Source organism: Chenopodium album, chromosome 9 (assembly GCF_948465745.1).
Source record: "Chenopodium album chromosome 9, dcCheAlbu1.1, whole genome shotgun sequence".
NCBI classification, from domain to species: domain Eukaryota; kingdom Viridiplantae; phylum Streptophyta; class Magnoliopsida; order Caryophyllales; family Amaranthaceae; genus Chenopodium; species Chenopodium album.
This window is the reverse complement of record NC_137842.1, coordinates 27,639,013-27,662,021: the sequence shown is the minus strand read 5'-3', so window position 1 is coordinate 27,662,021 and position 23,009 is coordinate 27,639,013. Positions and strand designations below refer to the sequence as shown.

Sequence of the window (23,009 nt, the reverse complement as noted above, 5' to 3'; positions counted from 1 at the left end):
AGAATTATCAAAATGGTTGTTAAAGTGTTGACATCGAACTTGGTAGTTTCCTCCCTCAACTACAACAAGATCCACCGTAGCCAAAAACTCCAAAGTAGGTTAAACATAAGTACGGAAGCTATGGCTCACAAATGTTCCCATGCAGAGGTTGTTGAGCAATTCCCTTAGATCTTCATCAATTCCCTACTTGATCATATCCGGCTGGAAGTAATGTCGGGAAGGTTTTAGGGAACGGTTTTCTTTTAGTTTGGTGAACCTTGATTTTTGGATTGGTCGGTGATTTGTAATTTGGGAATAGGGGTAGGTTTGCAAGGTTGTGAGGTAGAGGAGGTAGGAGTGGGTTCTTTAATGGTTACGTTGGTCTTGCGTTTCTTGAGAAGGTTTTTTATGTGTTTAGACTTGGTGATCCTCCGAAGATATTAAATTAAAAATCCGATCACACTACACCACAAACACCACAAAAAACACCAACCAACACTTCAAGATGCCACAATCACACTCCTTTACCGATACCTCCAATCAACAACTTACTACCAAAATCATACAATCTCAAATTAACAAAATCACCACCAATTCAAATCAATAATTGCTTCCTAATCAATCACTAATCACAATGAAACCAAAAACCACTAGTGGAAAAAACTTCATTTGTAATGGCTCATTTGTAACGGGCATAATGAAATTCGGTACAAAAAGTGTATTTATAACGGAAAAAATATGTGTCCGTTACGGAAAAAAATCATTTGTCACGGACAAATAAATGCCCGTTACGAATATTTTATAATTGTAACGGACAAAGAAATGTCCGTTACGAATCGTGGATATTTGTAACGGACAAATACAAAGTCTGCTACACCTAAATCAAGCAGCTAGGGTTTTAAACTACTCCGTATTATTTCGCAGCCGCACACACACACTCTCTCACCTCCTCTTCTGATCTTCCTCTCTCTCTTCTCCTCCTCTTTTCGCCTTTCTTCCTCTATCCTCCTCTTTTCTTCTTCCACAATTCAAGATCGAGTTGGTTGGTCCTAGCAACGGCGCAAGTAGTTGATACAAACCCATCACCTTTCATCATTTCCCACTCTCGAAATGATCGATGTTCATGAAGGTTAATGATTTTTTCTTCTTTTCTGTTTAAATTATTTCATTATTTTCATGTTTTTTGAGTTTTTGTTTTGCTCAAATTTACAATTTCATAATCTTCTAACCAAGGGTTTTTTTTTTTTTTTTTTATTATTATTATTATTATTATTATTTTCGATTTTAATTCAATTTTTCTCCAAAAAAAATTGTGGCTTTCTCAATTACATGCAGCGCTGCAAATTACTAAATTTTGACGACATTTAAATGTCAGTGTTTCTTAGCTTTCGAATAACTGATGTTCATTTGAAAAGGTTAATGTTTTTTTAAAATTTATTTTATTTTTCTGTCGTTGATGTTTGTCCTCGATTTTATACTTGTAATTTTATTTAGATTTTTTTTTAATTTGATGCGTGATTCATTGAATTTATAAATTATTGGGATGATTTGTGAGTAAATTGGGTAAAAATAATTGATTATTGATGGTCAATCAGGGTTCAATTATCACTAAACTTCTTTAAATTCCAAGGCCATAAGATTAAATAAGGGATATATCCTTGTATTTTGTGGCGTTTTGATTTCATGATACAATTACTTTTCTCTTAAAATAGACAACCATGTTAGTGGATGTTAATAGAACTCACGAATTTAGTTGGTGAGTGGATTTATTTTATGAGATTTTTGTAAATAATTGGTGGGAAGGTGGGGAAAGAAGAAGATTTCTTATCAAAATAAAGTGTGAATTTTGATATCCTTTTCACATGTTAATATTGGGATTTAAAATTAATTCTTGAAGCTTGTCACTTCTATCTTGAATATTGTATATTGACGTTGGCTTTACTGAAATTTACAAGATACAAAATCATCAACAAAAATTTAGACGCTAGAAAAGCATTTCTCAATATAATCTAATATATTTCTTGGGTAATCTTAATAAGTAGACTCAAAATCTAATAATAAAATGTAAGTTATTAAGGAATTCTTGTAAAGATAATTAATATAATCTGCATTTGTTATGCAAGTATCATTCTTTGTTAAGCATTATGGACTATAGGTTAATCAGTCTAAAATTACAATATTTACATTGCCTGTAAGAAGCATATAGCTGAAGCATGGTGTATGTGTGGTCTTTGTGTGTGAAGCATGGTGTGTGTGTCCGTGTTTTTTTTTTTTTCTTTTCGTGCCTTAGTAATTATCTACAAGGATATTAGAGTTCACACTTTAGCTGTTGTACTATTTTTTTAATTGATGTAAGTTATTTTTGTCAAAGGGATTTCATAAGAAGAATTTGGTTGGTGATATAAGTAGTAATTATTGCGGTATATAGATTATACTCGTTCTTTAATCTCAATCCCAATTATTATTATGGCTTCTCTACTAGAATATTACAATTCTTTTTTAACTATTTGATTGATTGATTTAAGTTATGTTGTTTGATTAATGTATTCTTGATCTCAAATTGTAGGAATCAAAAGGCTAGAATTTGGTTGCCAAGGAAGCCATGGAATTTGAGATCAAAGTTGGAGCAACTCGGAATAATGGTGGAAGATGTAAATGATTCATAATCAATTTAGTGGAAAATAATTTAAATCTCTTATTACCATTGAGATTTGCTTTTGCTCTATTTTTTCCTGTAATTATAACTTATAAGGTGATAATGAATGTAGGCTTTTGGCCTTTTGTGCTTGTTGTATAATGTGTATGAAGTATAGTTGATGCAATCCTCTTACAAACATATAACTTTAAGACACAAAATGTGGCAATTTTGAATATTTGGTGTTTGCAAAAAGTACATGTTTCTGTCTTTTAATTTTGAGATAAATTAAATTATTTTTTGATAGGTTTGAAGAAAGCACAGAGCAATTCAGGTTGGATGTAGCTCATGATACAGAGGAGTCAATTTGGTGCTTCCTTTGTGAAGCTCAGCAATATGAGGTTGATGAAGCTAGGAAACGATATCTTGAGGTTAGTTTGTTAAAATTCAAGTTCTGAATGTTTGCAATTGAATGCTTAAATGTCTATGAACACTAATGTTACTGTTTAGTGATTACCACTTGTTTTGTTTTCTGTATCAGATTAACCATGACTGAAATCAATCATAACCTTGTTTTTGTTTTCATTGAATAATTTATAAATGAAATTACAAAGCTATGAAATTTAATGGTTTTTATGTAGCTGAGCGTTGATTAGTACTATATTATAGATTTATAGTTGCTTGCTAATCTGCGAAATGAGTTGGATAAATATAAAACTTGATTTATACTTGAGACCCTACAAAATGTGCTTATGAAATGGAATTTGATTATTGTGGATTTTACTGACTTTAAACTGCTGTATAGAAGTATTATATTGAATTTTGAAGGCTATTATTGTTTGAGGAATGAGTTTTCCAGTTTGTGGGATGAATAAGATAGCTACTTATATATATATATATATATATATATATATATATATATATATATATATATATATATATATATATAAATGCTTGTACACCAATGTCATAAAATGTGTATATGCCAAAAAGATGTGATGGCTGCCTGTGTAACTAGAGGTCTGGAGCTATGTATATATATGGCTGCCTGTGTAACTGGAGGTCTGGAGCTATGTGTATATATATATATATATATATATATATATATATAAATGCTTGTACGCCAATGTCATAAAATGTGTATCTGCCAAAAAGATGTGATGGCTGCTTGTGTAACTGGAGGTCTGGAGCTACATCTGTGTTTTAAAGAATTTACATACTAATTGGGTCTTTAGGTTATGTGATGCATATCCCATTTTTATTTATGTCTTTTCTGAATGCCTTTTGTGCATTTATTTCAAAAATTGAACTCTTGCATTCTCCATCCCTGCTATGTGTTTCTGTCTTTAGGATCCTTAGTGCACTTGTACTCTGGTGTAATGGGATATTGTTCTTTTCTTTTAGTGAAGGAATCCACATAGAGAACTTGATACTTAATGATCTCTATTATCATGTGCAAGGAGAGTTGGAGGGACATGAAATTGAGCATGGTGCATTAAAGGAGCTTTCCCGGTTCTTATCTAGCTCAAATCTTCTGCAAACTTACCAGAAGAAGTGTGTTAATGACTACTCGGCAGGAGCCAACAATGCTTACCTATTTGATCTTTGGCGCCTCCAACGTGACATTGGCCTTTAGTTTTGGGATTGCTTGGAATGGAAAGCGTCAAAAAAGATAAGGGAGAATACATTGTTTTATGTGCAGCGTGCCAACTCCATGCTGTTAATCCTCAGTTAAAGACTCCCGGCGTTGCGAGCTTTTGTAACAATTTTAACTCTCGATACGGGGGATGCAAGTTTCTAGCTTTCCTTTTTTTTGCTTATGTCATCATTATTTGAGTTTTGGGTAAGTTCTGCATAGTCATAAAAGATTTGATTACTATGATTAGTTCTTTAGTGTGGTTCTTAAGGATAGCCATCTAGAATGTGCATTTACCCACTTCTCTGTGAGTACTGAGTGATCATTTATCTTCTATGATTTCAATTTTTCAATTTGGTTGAATTATGCAATTACATGTTTACTTCTATAGTGTCTATTTTACAAACATGCATTGAACAATCCTCAATCCTTTTTTCTAAAGGTTTTCTTTCCTATTTCTAATTGGTCTTTTTAATTTCTTACTCTTCTTCCTCCCAATTTCAGATTTCTGCTTCAAATTGAGCTCACACCCTCAATTATCCACTATTTCTAATTGGTCTTTTTAAATGCCCGTGTCGCTGCTATTGTCATAAACCAGGTCAGTTAGAGCTGGATTGCAGTTTTCAGAATGAATAATTCATACTGAAACAATCAGTTAATTTTGCTAGAATTATTTTCATTCTATACTCAAACAAATTTTAGTTAATGAGCTTGCATAAATTTGCTAGAATAATTTTAGTTAACGAACTTGCATAAATTTGCTTAAGTTTATTGGGTGTATATCTTGTATTATTATGTGATATTCATTTTAAAAATTGGTTGAACTTTAGTATTGAACTTGCATAGTTTTGCTTGAAAAGAGGTTTATTGTATAGACTCTCATATAGTAGGAGTCGTCAAGCATTGATTGATAGATAGCCGACTTTAGCTCGTAGAGCCACAGAACATAGACCTGGGTATAGCTAAAAAGGTTAATTAGACCCTTGTTGGTTTTCTGATATAGATTTCAGAAGTTCATCGGCTAAATTATGGGATGCAACTTCTGCTTTCTTTTATCATCATCTCAAAGTTTGAAAATATCATATGACTGACTTTATGTTGCTGTAAAATGAAGCACATCTGACAAACTATTTCAATCATACTACATAAGGATTGAATGTAATCACTCATCCTTACTCGTGAAATGTATTTGATTATTGTGAATCTTATCGACTTTAAACTGCTATATGAGGTATTATATGTAATTTTTTTGGTTACTGGGTTTGATTACCATAGAATAAACACATACAATTTCTTTCACAAGTTGTTATTCTTTAGTTCAAGATTGGGGTTCCTGATAAAGTGCGCTCTCTCTCTCTCTCTCTCTCTCTCTCTCTCTATATATATATATATATATATATATATATATATATATATATATATATATATATATATATGTATGGATGTATGTATGTATATATATATATATATTGTGTATTTTTGCGATTTTGATTATGATTTTTTATGGTTTTGAGTTGTGATTATAGGTGAGAAGGTAAGAAGGGTTTGGGAGCTGAGCTTAATTATGCAGAAGAGGCTTAATTTTCCAGAAGGTTAACAACAATAGGGGGGTCTTTGCGCTATTGCTCAGTGTGGGTCTCTTCGTTACAGGCTTCTTGGAGTCGCTCTGCTGTTAGAAGGTATATAGATTGTTAAACATCCGTTTTTTTCATTGAATTACTTGATTCAAATTGATACAATTTGGGTTGCTTTTGATTTATGGAGCTGTTTCTTTTTAGGGTTTATTTGAGGATTGTTTTGGGTTCATATAGAGTTTGCCACTCGACTGCCATCCCTGCTGCCCCACCGTATCCCGTGCTCCTCCTCGTAGCTTAGTTTTCTACTGTAAAATAATCGAAGTAGTGTTGTAGTGTTGAGCTAGTTGATTATTTTAATTTTTAGGTGATAATTATTAGCTTGGTTTTCTACTGTAATTTTTTTTTATTTTAATTATTAGGTGATAATTGAACTTTGATGATTATATATGAGATTTTCTACTGTACCATGCATTAAACATAATTTCTCTCGTTAGTTAATTCATAAAATGATGTGCAAGCAAAGCTATAAGAAATCTAGCATGAATGTGCTGGATTTTTTTTTTTTTTAAAAAAAAATTGGGCACATGTTATTCGTAACGGGCAGATACATGCCTGTTACAAATAACAAGGTATTCGTAACGGGAAAAACAAATGCCTGTTACGAATAATGGGGTTATTTGTAACGGGATTTTGGATGCCCGTTACGAATAACGGGATTATATATAACGGGCTTTTGGATGCCCGTTATGAATAATGGGGTTATTCGTAACGGGCACCTGAAAGTCGGTTACGAATAACCCATTATTCGTAACGGGCACTTCAAGTGCCCGTTACAAATAAGTTATTATTTGTAACGGACGGTGCCCGTTACGAATAACAATGCCCATCCGTAACGGCCGCATACGTAACGGACGCTGTCCGTTACGGATGGGCCCTTTTTACCCGTTACGGATGAGCTTTTTTCCACTAGTGAACCAATGCTCATAAACCAATATCATACTACCAAACTACAAAAAATCCAACTTCACCAATTCTCAACAATATGCTCCAATTTGCTACAAAAACATCAAACAACACAATGTGAGGCAATAACAATCAACAAACAACAAAAATAATCATCCAAAATTCAATATCAATCATCAAAATCACCAAAATTCATACTACTACTGTCCACAACCAGAACCATCTAATACCTGCAAATATATGATATAATAATGCAATTAAGAGTAAAAGAAGATGATTATAGCATACAAGGAGCAAGTTTAAACAAGTTTTGGCCACCAATTCTCTCAAAATCGAAAAACCCCAAATTGATTCAAAAAAGGATAAGAAAGATTGGAGATTGAAATGGATGGAACTAGTGTATTCATTATTGAAAATGATGAAAATGTAGGAAGATTTGATGATTTTGATGAAAATTTGGTTGATTATGTGATGAAATTTGATGAGAGTGAGTTAGGGTTTGTGCGGTTTATGAGTTAGTGAGAAGTGGTGTGCTCGAGTGTGATAGGGAAGAAGAAGAAATGAGGAAAAGAAAGGGGAAAAAAGAAGATAAGGCTAGTTGCTGCAGGGGTGCGTGGCCGCGCAGCCTGGCAGTGCGCCCGCGCCAGTGTCGCGCGCGGCTGCGCCCTCCCCTAGCGCGCCCGCGTCTGTTAGAGTTTCATTCTTCTTGCTTATTTAGTGCGTTCACTTGTGGGCTCTTCGCTCAATATCAACCCAGGGCTATTGAACCCACCAAATATGGAAGTTTCTAAAGATGTTGACAGTGGGTTCAACATCCCAAAATAATGATAGCACCACAATGAACCCATCAAGTTCAAACTTTCTCCAAATTTTAGCACAATATTCTCTATCTTACCTCACTAACATTTCTTATCCCTTTGACCTCCAAATTTTATAAAATCGAACATAATCACATCAAAAATCGTAAAACACCTTTTCATTGCACGTGCTCATTTGAATTAATCCATTTTCCTGAATTCACCCTATAAATCCGAAAGAAAAACAAGTGAAAGAAAGGAAAATAAAAAGAAAGAAAATTAAGAAAATTAAGAAAATAGAAATCAAAAGAAAAAGTTAGAAATCTCCGGGTTGCCTCCCGGGGAGCACTTGCTTATGGTCCTAAGCTCGACCCTTCCTCTAAATCATGGAGGGTCAAAGAACACCACGTTATTCGAAGTGGCAGAAGGTAGAAATTTCTCTTCAATTTTTAGCAACTCCTCATTGTTGCTTGATGAAACTTCATTCGCTTGAACTTCAAAAACAACATAATCATGCTTCAACTTCAATCTCATTCACTTCTTCCTAGAAGCCCTTGCCTTATTCTTGGCCTTGTTTCTTCTTGTAGACAGTTTAACACCATCCACTTCCTTGGAATCATCAAACCAATGCAGAATGTTATATACCTCTTCGTCCATAGCCTTTGAAAGCTTCTTTTTCTCTTCAATAACTTTCATGCAATCAAAACTCACAAGAACATCATAAAAAATCTCATGCACACTATTAGTTGAAGAATTAATCACACATGCATTATCCAATGAACAAAAGGGAATTATCATTTATGATTCCTTTCACAAAAGACAAGGATTCATGCATCGGTTTTAACTCAAAACTTTCTTTTTCATTACCAACTCTGAAAGTGATACGGCCTCCCTTAACATATATTAAAGCTCCCGAGGTAGCTAAGAATGGTCTCCCTAAAATAATAGGAATGTGATCATCCTCTTCAATTTCTAGCACAATAAAATCTACGGGAATCGTGAAACCACCTATCTTAAGGTGACCATCCTCAACTCTTCCTTTTGGGAACTTAATGGATCTATCGGCCAATTGCAAGGTCATGTTCTAAGAAGAAGTTCTCATAGCTTAAGCTTCTTAAACACTGAGTAAGGCATAATGCTAACACTAGCACCTAAGTCACACAATGCGTTTTCAAACATCTTACTCTTGATTTTACAAGGAATGGGGAAATTACCCGGATCTTTCGTCTTCTTTGGTAGGTCATTGTGAATCGAGGCACTACAACACTTACCAAGCTCTACTGAATCTATCTCATTGCGCTCTCTCTTGCCACTCAAGATATCCTTAAGGAATTTAAAATATCTAGGCATTTGTGTCATGGCTTTGGCGAGAGGGATAAAAATATGGACCTCCTTCAACATGTCAAGGAATCTCCCAAATTGTTCACCTAATTTGTTCCCCATAAACTTTTGGGGGATATGGAAGGTTGAGTTTTCTCACGTCCTCTTGCACTTTCTGAACACTCTTCTTTTTCTTAAGGACTTCCTCTTTGCTCACACACTTTAACACTTATTTCGATTTTTCCTCACTTGAATCACTCTTCTTCTCATCCTCCTCACTATTCCTAGAAACTCTCTCTTCAAGCAGTTTTCCACTCCTTGTGGTGATAGAATAAACGAGTTTCTTAGAATCAACTCCTTGAGAAGGTAATGAAGAAGGGCTAGCTTAATCTTTCAAAGTGTTGGCTAGTTGAGTGATTTGGGTTTCAAGCATCTTGTTGTGTGTCATCATCTCATTTAACTTCTTATCACTCACCGACATGTAAGTGTTTAAAAACTTTGTTTGGTTATCGATGATCTCCTCTATGGTAGTCTTGGAAGATGCGGGTTGAGCATAAGAATTATCACCATTGCCTTGAGGTCTTGGAGCAAATCCAGGTGGGCGTCCCCTTTGGTTGTTGTTTTGAAAATTTCCCCTATTTTTTTGTTCCAATTACCTCGGCCTTGATTGTTGCCAAAATTTTGGTGTTGGCCACCAAAACCATGAGATTGTCCTTGATTTTCATACCCTTGGATTTGGTTTTGATTACTATTACCATGATTGTTATAGTTACCTCGGAAACCTTGATTTCTTTGGTTCCTATAACTACCATTGTTGTAGTTATCAAAACTACCTTGTTGGTGAGTATTCCTATTCCCAAAATTCCTTGGACCATCTAATCTTTGTCCACCATTATTATTGAAAACAAAATTCACTTACTCACAATCATTGTTTTCAACATCATCACAATTTTCAAAAGCATTTGGACAATTAGAAGAGTCATGGTCATAAGACCCACAAACATCACAAAAGACACAACCACTTGGAATAATACTTGAGTTAGATGACGAGTAGAGTTAGAAGGTGTACCTCTCCCTTTTATGTGGGAGGGAAGACTTGGTGCGAACGAAGAGGCACTCTCTAGCTTGGCTTTTGGCATAATACTTGAGTTAGATGACGAGTAGAGTTAGAAGGTGTACCTCTCCCTTTTATGTGGGAGGGAAGACTTGGTGCGAACGAAGAGGCACTCTCTAGATTGGCTTTGATCAATGTAATCTCCTTCCCCAAGTTTGAGATTTGGGAAGACAAGTTATTGATTACATTGAGATGATCAACCGAATAAACCGTTGAGCCACTCTTGCTTATAGGATCTCTCTCTCCCTCTTTCCAATCCATTTAGTGACGAACTACATCCTCAATTATGTCTACAACCTCTTCTTCGGTCTTGTTCATACTCGGGCCTCCGGCTCTGGCATCAAGATACGACTTCCCTTGGGGGCTCAATCCTCCATAGAAAATTTGTATGATTTGGTTAGTCAGAATTCTATGATAAGGACATTATTGTTGATACTCCTTGTATCTTTCCCAAGCCTCATAAAAACTCTCACTAGGCTTTTTCTTGAAACTTTGGATTAGAGTTCTTGCCTCTGCAGTCTTCTTTTGAGGGTAGAAACGGGAAAAAAACTCCTTAGTGACCTCATCCTAAGTTCTCAAGGAATTAGGTTTCACTTCCTTGTCTAACCATTCCAAAGCCTTTCCGATTAGGGAAAACAGAAATAGCTTAAGCCTTATGAATTCTTGAGACACCCCATTGACCTTGATGTTATTACAATACTTCTCGAACTCTTTTAGATGGTTTAGTGGTTTTAATGCTTGGCATCGCTAAACTGCCTTCGTTCAATCATTGTTATCATTACCGGCCTTATTTGAAAGTCATTGGCGGGAGTTGTTGGTGGAGTTATGCCACTCTCAAATCTATAAGCACTGGGAGTTCCCAACTCCTTCAAAGCAACTCTTGGATTAGCTCCCATGCTTCCTCGATTCTCCTCTTCTCTTTCTTGATGAATTTCCTCTCTTGGAGAGCTTATACTTGAAGAGCGATTAGCAACCTTTATCCTTGTTATTGTTCTCTCAATTTCTGGATAAAATGACACTAGAGTCCTGACGAAGGGTGGAACTAGGTCGTTGAAACTAATCCTCCCTCGATAAAACTAAATTTAGAAACACTTAACAAACCTATATACAAGTATAGAGGCAAGTCAAGGGTCGAACCCAAAGGAACGGTAATGTTCAAGCGCTCTCAATTATGCGCCTAAGCTAGGTCGAAGACAAAGATAAAAGGAGAACACTAACAACAAACAAACAAAGAAACCAAACAAATAAAGCACTAGGAACGGGGAGCAACAAGTAATCATGACAATTGTAGCAACTCGGGAACAATATGCAAATCAATGGTTGTGAAGACTAATGGAAAGCTCAATTAAAAGAGTCAACAAGCTATCTCCTAAGGGTCAAACTAGCGCCAACTACGAGAGACTCTAACTAGGAGCGTCACTAATCAAGCTCAATAAAAAATTGCAATTCCTAAATTAATGGTCCGTATCATTAGAAACTACAATGCAGTCTAACATAATTCTCAAGGCCTAATCGAGTTACACACATGCAAACTTCCATTAATCACTTTAATCTCAACAATTAATCAACACAATCCCCAAATTAAGCACAATCAATAAATCATACAAGTTTCACCCGATTCCTAGCAAACAACTACTCTAACATCATCATCTAATCAACTAACAACTAAAGAAATCAAGAATCAACAATATATGAAGAACAATTCCACTAATCAACAATCAAACATCAAAATCAAATTAAACAAACTTGAATATTAAACAAAACAACAAAATGAGATAGAGTTAAGAATGCTCATTGATAATAGAGAAGACCTCCAACATAATTGTCACCATTGAATCTTCAATCCCTCAATTACCATTGAAATTCCTTACTTTCTGTCTCTAAAATATACTCCTAAAACTAACCTTAAAACTAGAGAGAGAAGCTCTCAATTAAGCTAAGAATGTGATCTAAATCTAAAATAAAACTTGCTTCTCAAAACACTTTCAAAAATCGGGTTACAAAGGTATTTATAAGAGGCGCGAAAAAAAACTGAGCAAGGAAGTACCCAGAGAGGCGCGGCCGCGCATACAGGTGGCGCGCCCGCGAGTTTATGGGTTTCTTCGATCTTCTCGCGGCTTCCTGCGTTCGCTAAGGTCTTCGAATGAACACACAACATGGTGATGATAAATACTAAGAGAGGCAGTCCTAAAAGCACTTGATTGTGGGTTCAACACCCCATTTTCATGAGAGCACGACTTGAAAGCGCTAGAGCTAGAACTTGGAGAATCCACTTCCTTACATCTTGAGCTTTCCAATTGCCATGAGCTTGCTCCAAAAGCATCTCCCACCTTAGTAAATAACCAATATCAAGACCCGGACCTTGTACAATACCTACAACCACGAAAATAGAACAAATAAAGGAGAAAAGTGTAGAAAAACCAACAAAGTGCACAAAAGCTAAAAAATAAGAAAGGAAAGGTAAAATAAAGATCAAAAGCATAAAACTAAACATTTATTAAGAAGGAAAGCTATGAAAAGAAGGTGAAAACGACCTAAATGCTCATCAAATGGGTGCCATTTATGATACCCATCAAATACCCCCAAGCTTACCTTTTTCTCGTCCTCGAACAACACAAAACCAAGGGAGAAATGATGAGCTTATTTAAACAAACAAAAAGAAGAGAAGAGACAAGAATATACACTAAATCTCTTTCATAGGAATCACGGTCAATTTAAGCAACTAAAGACAAGCCATTTAAGCCCCTAGATCGCCCTAGAGGACGAGTGATGCACTCGTAAAGGTTTCCTAAGAGATTAACCTATAACTCTCGTAATAATACAAACAAGGCAAAACATAAAAAAGAAACCAAAATACAAGAAAAGCAAACAAATGTTCATGAAAGGACTTTCCAAATGTACAAGCATAAATGAATGCAAGGGAGTGCACGTTCTAAGATATTTAACGTTTATTGAAACATAGGACATACTAAGCATAAAGAACTAAAGAAACGTAATTCACTTTCATCTCAAAACATTTTAGCACATTCTCCCAATTAGCTTCAAATCTACTTTTTAGTGAGCGTCTCTATAGTTCCTCGAATGAACTGGAAAAACAAATATATTTGAGGTTTCTCGACATCTTGACTTTGCATCCCCTTTCCTTAGGCTTTAACTCATAATGCCCTTCCTCGGTATGTGACTCAACCTCTAGGTCGAAAGGTCTTTTCCAATGGTTGTAACGTAAAGGCAAAAGGTTGAGGGTAGGCATAAAATTTAGAATTTGGTGGTACACCTAGGTTATGAAGCAAAGATTGGCCAAACCTCGACACCAAAACCAGGAAGTCACCAAACAAAAAAAAAAAACTAATACCCCTAAGCTTATTCAAAGCTATACTCACAAACATATACACAAAAAGCGTAAACGCTTCTCCCCCAAGCTTAAATGAAGCATTGTCCTCAATGCTTGAGAAGAGGAAAAGAATCACATCAAAATATTTTTGAATTTTTGAATTTTCACCTCTTTTTTTTCTTTTAATGCATATATTCAAAGCAATTGTCCTCGCCTCTTTTAACTTTGGACAACTTTTACAACTTTGCATTTATTATGTCCTTGCCTTTTTAACTTTGGATGGCTTTTTCTATTATACATTTGCCATTATTCACAAAATATACACACAACATGAGCTTGCTTACAAATAGAACCAATATCCAACCTTATATACTACAAACTCCAAAAACATGATCGTTTGCTTAACATAAACCAAAATTGGAACAAAAAGAAACAAAAGGCTCAAAGTTCTAAAGATGTGGCTTGAAAAGAAGAAAAAATGCTCAAATGGTTAGCAAGAAGGCAAATGTAAACCCAATGAACTAAAAATAAAGCTGATTAAACCTAGAAAAAGAAAAATTACCACCCCGAAAAGATGCCTTTGTCCTCCCTAGATGGTTCGGTCTCGTGTTTGAGAATTACGAGTAAAGATTCAAGATTAGGTCCGCAATAGTCAAGGATCTATGCCGCTCATGCAAGATATGTAGAAGGCTTGAAAATCATGAAACCTCACAAGGTTTTAGCAAAAACTCACTATTAGCTTCAAATTCACCAAAAGGGAGAAATTGCAAATTTTCAAAAACAAATAGAATCCGGCTTCAATGTCCCAAAAGTTCTAAACGACTACCTTAGCATACTCTATCCTAAAATCAACCAAACATACTCTCAAACCGTGCATACTGTTACCATTTAAGAAGAAAAGCAATTACCTATACAAGTCCAAAAGTATTATGTTCAGAGCAAGAACAAAACAAATTTACAAACAAACATCTTTTTGGAGTTTTTCAAAATATAAGAAGATAGAAAGGCATATACAAAGGTGCATAACATATGTGAATCAACATCCCATCAAACATGATAGAATACCCTCCCCCAAGCTTGAATGAGACAATACACTCAAACATAAATCATAGAAACCATGGGAGGGGAAAACAAGGAGATCAATCTAACAAACCAACATATATCCAACAAGTCATCATCCACTTGAGAAAGAGCAAGGAAGGATATTACCGGATATTAGGTGGGTGAAAATACCCGTAAATGACCCAATTAAACCTTTCAAAGCGAATTTCCTCAAGAATTGAACCTTACCTTCCATATGCTAACAAAAATAAGAGTCAAGCTTCCTTGCTTTTTGATCCAAATCGAAGCACCAAAGTATATCAAGTCATGTACCTAGCAAAAGGCACACAAACATTTCCATGAGAGAAAATCTATTCTAAAAAGAAAAGAAAATGAAAGCAATAAAACACAGATTACTTCCCGAGAAAGGCTTGCTTAAGGTCCAAGCTCGACCGCTCTAGTAAAATAATATTGCAACGATCGTAAGATCTTGTCAAATGCTCTACTACACATTTCATAAGAAATTAAGCGTGCACATGACAAAAAGAAGGCTTGCAACAAGCTTAGTGCACACCTAAGAGGTTGAGAAGAGGAATGCTAAGAAGAAGAAGGAGAGAAGGGAAAAACAAGAATATAAGAAAAAGGAAGAGAGATAAAAGAAAAAGAAGAAGGAATACTCTTCTCAACAAAATATTTTTGGTTGGAAATCCCACCGTTGTCCTCAAAAGTCATCAAAGAAGGCACTTGGGGGACCAAAGGTTCTTCAAGAGGAGGGGATATGAGAAAAGAAGGTAATGACATGGGATAGGAGGGAACAAGATTAAGCTTTCTTGAAAATGAGGTGTAAGGTGAAGAAATGGAAATTGGTTTCTCACTTAAACCATTGTCCATTAAAACACAAGCTCTCTCATCCAATGAACTCACATCCAAAGGGCTCTCCTCCAAATCGTCATTTTCCAAATTTAGCTTATTCTTAATCACACCCTCCTCATAAACTTCACTCCCTAAATGAGCTCTCAAAATCTTTAAATCATCATTAAGGTTTAAAGGAAGCTCATCCAAGGGTTGAGGGTCAAACTTAGGAGGTAGCTCAAAATAAACATGAGAAGTACAATCTCCCTCTAAAAAGGCCTCACCATTTTCAATTATGGAAAATGTAGAAGAGAAGGGATCATCAAAGGTGAAAGAGGAAGGAAATGGTTAAAGATTTGAGATAGGATTTGGAGACTCAACATCACCAAACACTTCACTCTCATCTTCATAATCATCAAATGTAAGCTCCACCTCCTCAACCTTATCATATGGAACCTCTTATTCATCAAAATCATCTAAGCTCAAGGCCTTACCCTCAAAGCAACCATGGTCATCATTCAAAGGAAATGGGGTGGAAGAAGATTGGTTTTAAAAAAAAAGAATGGAGGAATGAAATTACAATCAAGGGAGGTGGGTGGGGGAATTGACTTATCATTTTATTTTTCAACACTCAAAACCTCTTGGTCCTCATCACCCTCAAACATCCAATCTCCCATGGAAACTACTTCATCCTTCTCATCCTCACTCTCTTTCCTCACAACTTCTCCACGCTTCAAAAATTGCAATGTCCCATCCTCCTTAACTTGAATTAACGTTTCCTTAAAATTAAGAGAAGTCAACATTTTTAGTTTCTCTTCAACTCCATCTAAACGCTCAATGGAATGAATTTCAAAGTGCAAACTCTCTTTTGGAACATCCATCTCCACACCCTTTTCCTCTCTCATAGGCTCTCTAACGTCCTCCTCGCACACCTTGGAGCCCTCAAAACGATCATCATCATCATCTTCCATATCTACCAAAGTGGTAGAAACTTCATTTACATTCATCATCGATGACAATTGATTCTCCATCTCCTCATCCTTTCTAAGAACACCCACATTACTCTCTTCCAACATTTTCACCAATTCCATTTTGCTTCTCAAAATCTTTGAAAGTCTCATCTCAATTGGTTCCAAATTAGTATTCATCTCTAATTCTCTCAATGAACCACGAATTTGATTATGAGGAAACTCAAAGCTAGACCCTATAGATTGGAAAGATGAAGAGCATTAAGGAGTATCATGGGGGAAAGAATTATGTGCAAGCATGCGAGGATCAACAATAGAGATATGAGTGACATCATCAAAATGGGGAATGGGGGCACAAGAAGGCATGCAAGATTCATCATTCATCATTCATGGAACATGGAACACAACAATCATCAATAGAAGCATTTGAATAACCATTACCACGCTCATAACTATCTCTAGCAAATCATACATAAAAGTCCCAAGCATCATCGATTGACAATGCCCGAAATCTACCATTAAACATGCTTTCAACAATGTCTCTAGTTTTCTTAGTCAAATTATGATAACAAATCTCACAAGCCTCCCAAAGATCATAACCATGGTAACTAATGAGGTTCTCTAGTGTATTAAAATACACCTAAAATGGCTCATTCTTATATTGAGGAAACGAGGTATTTCTCATTTTTTATACAAAACAAACAAAAATCAAATAGAAAAGTATATACAAAGACCTAGACTCAAGCAATAAAAAACACTCAAACATAGACACCGTTCCCCGGCAACGGTGTCATTTTGACGAAGGGTGGAACTAGGTCGTTGAAACTAATCCTCCCTCGATCAAACTAAATTTATAAAGACTTAACAAACCTATATACAAGTATAGAGGAAAGTCAAGGGTTAATCCCAAAGGAAAGGTAATGTTCAAGCGCTCCCAATTATGCGCCTAAGCTAGGTCGAAGACAAAGATAAAAGGAGAACACTAACAACTAACAAACAAAGAAACCAAACAAATAAAGCACTAGTAACGGGGATCTACAAGTAATCATGACAATTATAGCAACTCGGGAACAATATGCAAATCAATGGTTGTGAAGACTAATGGAAAGCTCAATCAAGAGAGTCAACAAGCTATCTCCTAGAGGTCAAACTAGCGCCAACTACAAGAGACTTTAACTAAGAGCATCACTAATCAAGATCAATGGACAATTGAAATTCCTAAATCAATGGTTCGTATCATTAGAAACTACAATGCCATCTAGCATAATTCTCAAGGCCTAATCGAATAACACACATGCAAACTTCCATTAATCACTTTAATCTCAACAATTAATCAACACAATCCCCAAATTAAGCACAATCAATCAATCATACAAGTTTCACCCAATTCTTCGCAAACAACTACTCTAACATCATCATCTAATCAACTAACAACTAAACAAATCAAGAATCAACAATATATGAAGAACAATTAAACTAATCAACAATCAAACATCAAAATCAAATCAAACAAACTTGAATATTAAACAAAACAACAAAATGAGATAGAGTTAAGAATGATAATTGATAATAGAGAAGATCTGCAACACAATTGTCACCATTGAATCTTCAATCTCTCAATCACCATTGAAATTCCTCACTTTCTCTCTCTAAAATCTACTCCTAAAACTAACCTTAAAACTAGAGAGAGAAGCTATCAATTAAGTTAAGAATATGATCTAAATCTAAAATAAAACTTGCTTCTAAAAAAACATTCAAAAATCGGGTTACAAAGGTATATATAGGAGGCGCGAAAAAAAATCGAGCAAGGGAGTACCTAGAGAGGAGCGGCCGCGGGAGCAAGGGTGGAGAGCATACGCATACAGGTGGCGCGCCCGCTCCAGTGCTTTGCGCGCTCGCGCGTTTCTGGGTTTCTTCGATCTTCTAGCGGCTTCGTGCGTTCGCTAAGATCTTTGAATGAACGCACAACATGATGATGATAAACACTAAGAGAGGTAGTCCTAAAATCACTTGATTGTGGGTTCAACACCCCATTTTCATTAGAGCACGGCTTCAAAGCGCAAGAGCTAGAACTTGGAGAATCCACTTCCTTACATCTTGAGCTTTCCAATTGCCATGAGCTTGCTCCAAAAGCATCTCCCACCTTAGTAAATCACAAATATCAAGACCCGGACCTCTTACAATACCTACAACCACGAAAATTGAACAAATAAAGGAGAAAAGAGTAGAAAAACCAACAAAATGCACAAAAGATACAAAATAAGTGAGGAAAGGTTAAACAAAGAGCAAAAGCATAAAACTAAACATTTATTAAGAAGGAAAGATATGAAAAGAAGGTGAAAACGACCTAATGTTCATCAAATGGGTGCCATTTATGACACCCATCAAGTCCTTCCTCTTTTCCTACGCATACAAAAATTCAAAGCAAATATCAATAGCACGGCTACAAATTTAGCCTAAAGAGAAAAATCTTTTTGTATTTTTTAAATTAGGTGAAATAGACTCAACAACAATAGCAAAAAACTACGTCATTCCCCTGCAACGGCGCCATTTTGAACAAGGGTTGAGACGAGGTCATTGGACTAATCTTCCGTAGGCAAAATAAAATTTGTAATCACTCAACATACCTTTATAACTAGCATAGGAGTAAGTCAAGGGTTGAACAACTAGGTTTGGGAGGTGAATGCTAATGCTTAAGCTAAGCTATTTTAAAGAAGTGAAGTAAGGTGTGTGTACTCTAAAAAACTAAGGAAACAAGATTAAAACCAAATGTATCAAACACTATGGTTTAGGATCCACATATACATACAATGGATACAACTAAATAGGATTGGAATTAAGTAAGTTGAGCGTTGCGAGGGAAAATCAATTAAGCAATCAAGAGAGTATGGTAGGCTAATCTCCTAGAGGTCAAACTAGCGCCAACTACAAGAGACTTTAGCCAGGAACTTCACAAACCAACTCAATCGACAAATGCAAGCCACAAATCAATTGTCCGTATCAATGTGAACTTACAATGCAATCTAGTGCAACAATCAAAGTTAGCTACTCTTCAATCAATCACACACATGCACTTAATCAATCAACCAATTTAATCACTACATCAACTCCATCAATTTCTCCCAATTAGCATGAATCCATTGCTCATATATGCTTCACCATTCCCCTAGCAAGAAAACTACTCACAATACATGGAAATAAAGATCAAAACTAAGCTAAAAAACAAATTCATCATCATCATATTAATCAAACTAATTCAATCACAAATTCAATAAACTTTAACAATAAACAAAACAATTGAAATCAAAAGATAAAGATTGCATTAAAATAAAAGAAATCCTTACCAACTTGCTTCAAATAAATGGAGAAAATGCTTAGAATCATCAATATTAAACCATCAATCAAGAACTTCTCTCTATATAACCTAGAGTTTCTCTTTCTACAAAATGATCTCAAATTTCTATTCTAATTCTCTTCTTTTTAAAACTTCTCTTTAAAAATAGAAGGAAAATCTATATATAGTAAAACTAACAAACAGAAATTAGTTTGATCGTCAAGAATAGACCCGTACAGGCGCTGCCAACTCCAAGGAGGAGCACGGCTAGAAAAAACTGGGTACGGAACAGAGACCCTGAATGGCGCGACTGCGCCATGGTCGTGTGCGCCTGCGCCTAGGAGCATGGCAGCCTCCTTCACCTTCGACTTGCTCTTCCTCATGTGCTCCACTTGATGATGTTGATGAATACGGAAGGAGACAGTCTCCAAATAGCCCCCATAGTGGGTTCAACACCAAGAATGGTGTACCCACCGCTTGCATGCACGAGCTAGAAGACTTGGCCTGTACACTGCTTCAAACTTGAACTTCAAATGGTAGGCAAGAGGCATCTCAAATGATGTAAAACTTGGGAAGGAGACTCGAGAATCTTTGGATTACAATCATAACATGAATAATGAACAAAAACAAGTAAATAAAAGAGAAAATAACGAAATAAACAAGAAATGCATAAAAATATAAATTCACCTAAGAAAATGCAAACTAAAGAAATAAAAAGTAAAACTAAGGAAAAACTAAAGAAAAGAGCTATAAAATAGCATGAATTTCACCATAAAGAAAACCAAATGAGTGCCATATATGACACTCATCAATAACTCAAAGCACCTTGGTGCTTTCACAAAACACCACACAACTCTTGAGCTTAGAGATCTCTCAAAGAAGAGCTAACAATCACGGGAAAGGTGGAGTTGGGACCCAAGAATTCATACCTAAGGTGTGATGGAAGAGGTTTAAGCTCAACCATTGGAACACCTTTACCTTCCTTTGATGTAGCCACTTGCAACACTTCTTGGCTAGAAATGCTCAAACACATTCGATCTTCAACATCCTCAAGGCCTCCATTGAGAATATCTTCATACAAAACCATCTCCTTGCGAGGAGCACCTATCTTTTCCTTATTCAACAAAACATTCTCAAGAGCATCGTTAGAAGTGAGCAATTGCTCATGCATGGAAGACACAAAATGATCAAGAGAATCAATCAACATGCAATTTTATAAAGAAGAACTTGGATACTTCATACTATCATTCAAGTCAAATTCTATCACCTCATCCCCTACTTTGAGTAAATTTTAGCACTCTTCACATTTATCATAGCACCCGAAGTAGCAAGGAATGGTCTCCCTAGAATGATAGGAATGTTATCATCTTCGTCCATCTCAAGCACCAAAAAAATCACTGGAATAACAAATTTCCCAACCCTCAAAGGGACATCCTCCACCTTACCTTTAGGAAACTTAATTGACATATTGGCCAATTGCAAAGTGGTTTTGGTAGGTAAGAGTTCCCCTAGCTCAAGTCTTTGGAATACCGAATATGGCATAAGGATTACACTAGCGCCTAGGTCACATAAGGCATTCTCGATTTGCATTTAATAAATGGCACTAGGGATGGAAAAGTTTCCGGGGTCTTTTAACTTAGGTGACATCTTGTTCATTATAATTCCACTACAATTCTTGGTCAAGTTCACCGTCTCTACAACATCACAAGTCCTCTTACCGATCAAAATGTCTTTGAGGAATTTTGCATAGTTGGGCATTTGGGTGACAACTTAGGTAAATGGTAGAGAAAGTTGAAGTTGCTTAAGCATGTCAATAAATCTTCCAAGTTGTTCATCCAACTTGTGTCTCATGAATTTTTGTGGATAAGGAAGCTTAGGTTTCACAATTTCTCTCTCCACTCTCACCTCACTAGGTTTCCTAATCTCAACCTCACTCGAAGATGCACCATCTCTCTCATCTTCTACCAAAACTTCATTTGTGACCTCCTTTGTCTTAGTCTTCCTAGGTAAACTCTCCTAAAAAACCTTACCACTCCTTGTAACAATAGCATTGACCAGTCTTTTGGGATCTAGACCTTAGGAAGGCAAAGAAGGACTAGCTTGATCTTTCAAACAATTATCAAGTTGAGAAATTTGGTTTTCAAGCATCTTATTATGAGTCATCATTACATTAGATTTCTTGTCACTTACGACCATGTAAGTGTTCAACAACTTCATTTGATTTTCAATGATTTCTTCCAAATAGTCCTAGAAGAAGAAGAAGAGGATTAAACATAGAAATTATCATTTTGGGCCTTTGGAGCAAATTCAAGTGGGGGACCCTTTTGAGAGTTATTTTTAAAATTTCCCCTATTTTTTTGTTCCAATTACCTCTACCTTGATTATGGTTACTATAACCTTGGTTATGATTACAATAATTTTGGTTTTGATTTTGGACACTATAACCTTGGTTGTTATAGTTACCTCGGGAATTGTGGTTCCCATGGTTCCTATTTCCACCACCTTGGTTGTAGTTGTCAAAATTGACATGGTTGTTGTAATTCCTATTCCATTGTCGTCTTTGATTCTCAACCCTAGAATCATTATTGTTTGACACAAAGTTCACATGCTCATTCACATTTCCATCTTGATCATAAAAAACATCCATACATGCATGAGGACAATGATAAGCATCATGATCATATGATCCACAAACATCACAAAACAAGCATCCACTAGGCATGTTACTAGAAGAGGGAGATGGTTGAGGATTAGAAGACATACCTCTCCCCTTAGATTCAGAGGGAAGAAACGAGACATGGGAGGTAGCACTTTCCAACTTTGCTTTGATAGCGAACATTTCCTTCCCCGAGTTTGTCATTTGTGAGGATAGATTGTTGATTGCATTTAGATGATCAACCGAGTACACCAAAGAGCTACTCTTTCTAGTTGACTCTCTTTCTTCATCTTGCTAATATCTATAGTATATCACTATGTCTTCAATTATATCTACCACTTCCTCTTCCGTTTTATTCATGATGGGACCTCCAGCTCCTCCATCTAAGTATGATTTCCCATGACGAATAAGGCCTCTATAGAATATTTGAATAATTTGGTAAGTAGAAATTCCGTGGTGAGGAAAATCTATTTGATACTCTTTGTATCTCTCTTATGTTTCATAGAGGCTCTCATTAGGCTTTTGTTTGAAACCTTGAATCAAAGCTCTAGCCTCTGCCGTTTTCTTTTGTGGATGGAAACGGGATAAAAACTCCTTAGTCACTTCGTCCCATTTCCTTAGAGAATTCGGCTTGGCCTCCTTGTCTAGCCATTCCAAGGCACGCCCTATGAGGGGAAAGAGAAAGAGCTTGAGGCAGATGAATTATTAGGAAACTCCATTCACCATGATATAATTTCAATATTTTTCGAACTCCTTGAGATGATTTAGTGGGATTTCATGCTTGGCCCCACTAAATTGTTGCCTCT

The 23,009-nt window shown here is 35.9% G+C and overlaps 1 long non-coding RNA gene and 2 other non-coding genes across 5 annotated transcripts; all 3 read left to right on the top strand.

The window, feature by feature from the left end:
* The first annotated feature begins 889 nt into the window (after positions 1–889).
* Positions 890–6,291, top strand: LOC145558491 (uncharacterized). Of its 3 annotated transcripts, none has more exons than XR_014092501.1 (7): positions 890–1,108; positions 2,546–2,630; positions 2,922–3,045; positions 4,080–4,457; positions 4,755–4,848; positions 5,777–5,929; positions 6,029–6,291. It is a non-coding gene; the product is annotated as an uncharacterized LOC145558491 (long non-coding RNA). The 3 variants fall into 3 exon arrangements; XR_014092499.1 differs by having other exon boundaries at positions 4,075–4,457; XR_014092500.1 differs by having other exon boundaries at positions 4,019–4,457.
* Positions 6,292–10,427: 4,136 nt separating this feature from the next.
* Positions 10,428–10,533, top strand: LOC145560987 (small nucleolar RNA R71). The gene has a single exon (XR_014093573.1). It is a non-coding gene; the product is annotated as a small nucleolar RNA R71 (small nucleolar RNA).
* A 12,118-nt stretch (positions 10,534–22,651) lies between these two features.
* Positions 22,652–22,757, top strand: LOC145561061 (small nucleolar RNA R71). The gene has a single exon (XR_014093644.1). It is a non-coding gene; the product is annotated as a small nucleolar RNA R71 (small nucleolar RNA).
* Positions 22,758–23,009: the final 252 nt, after the last annotated feature.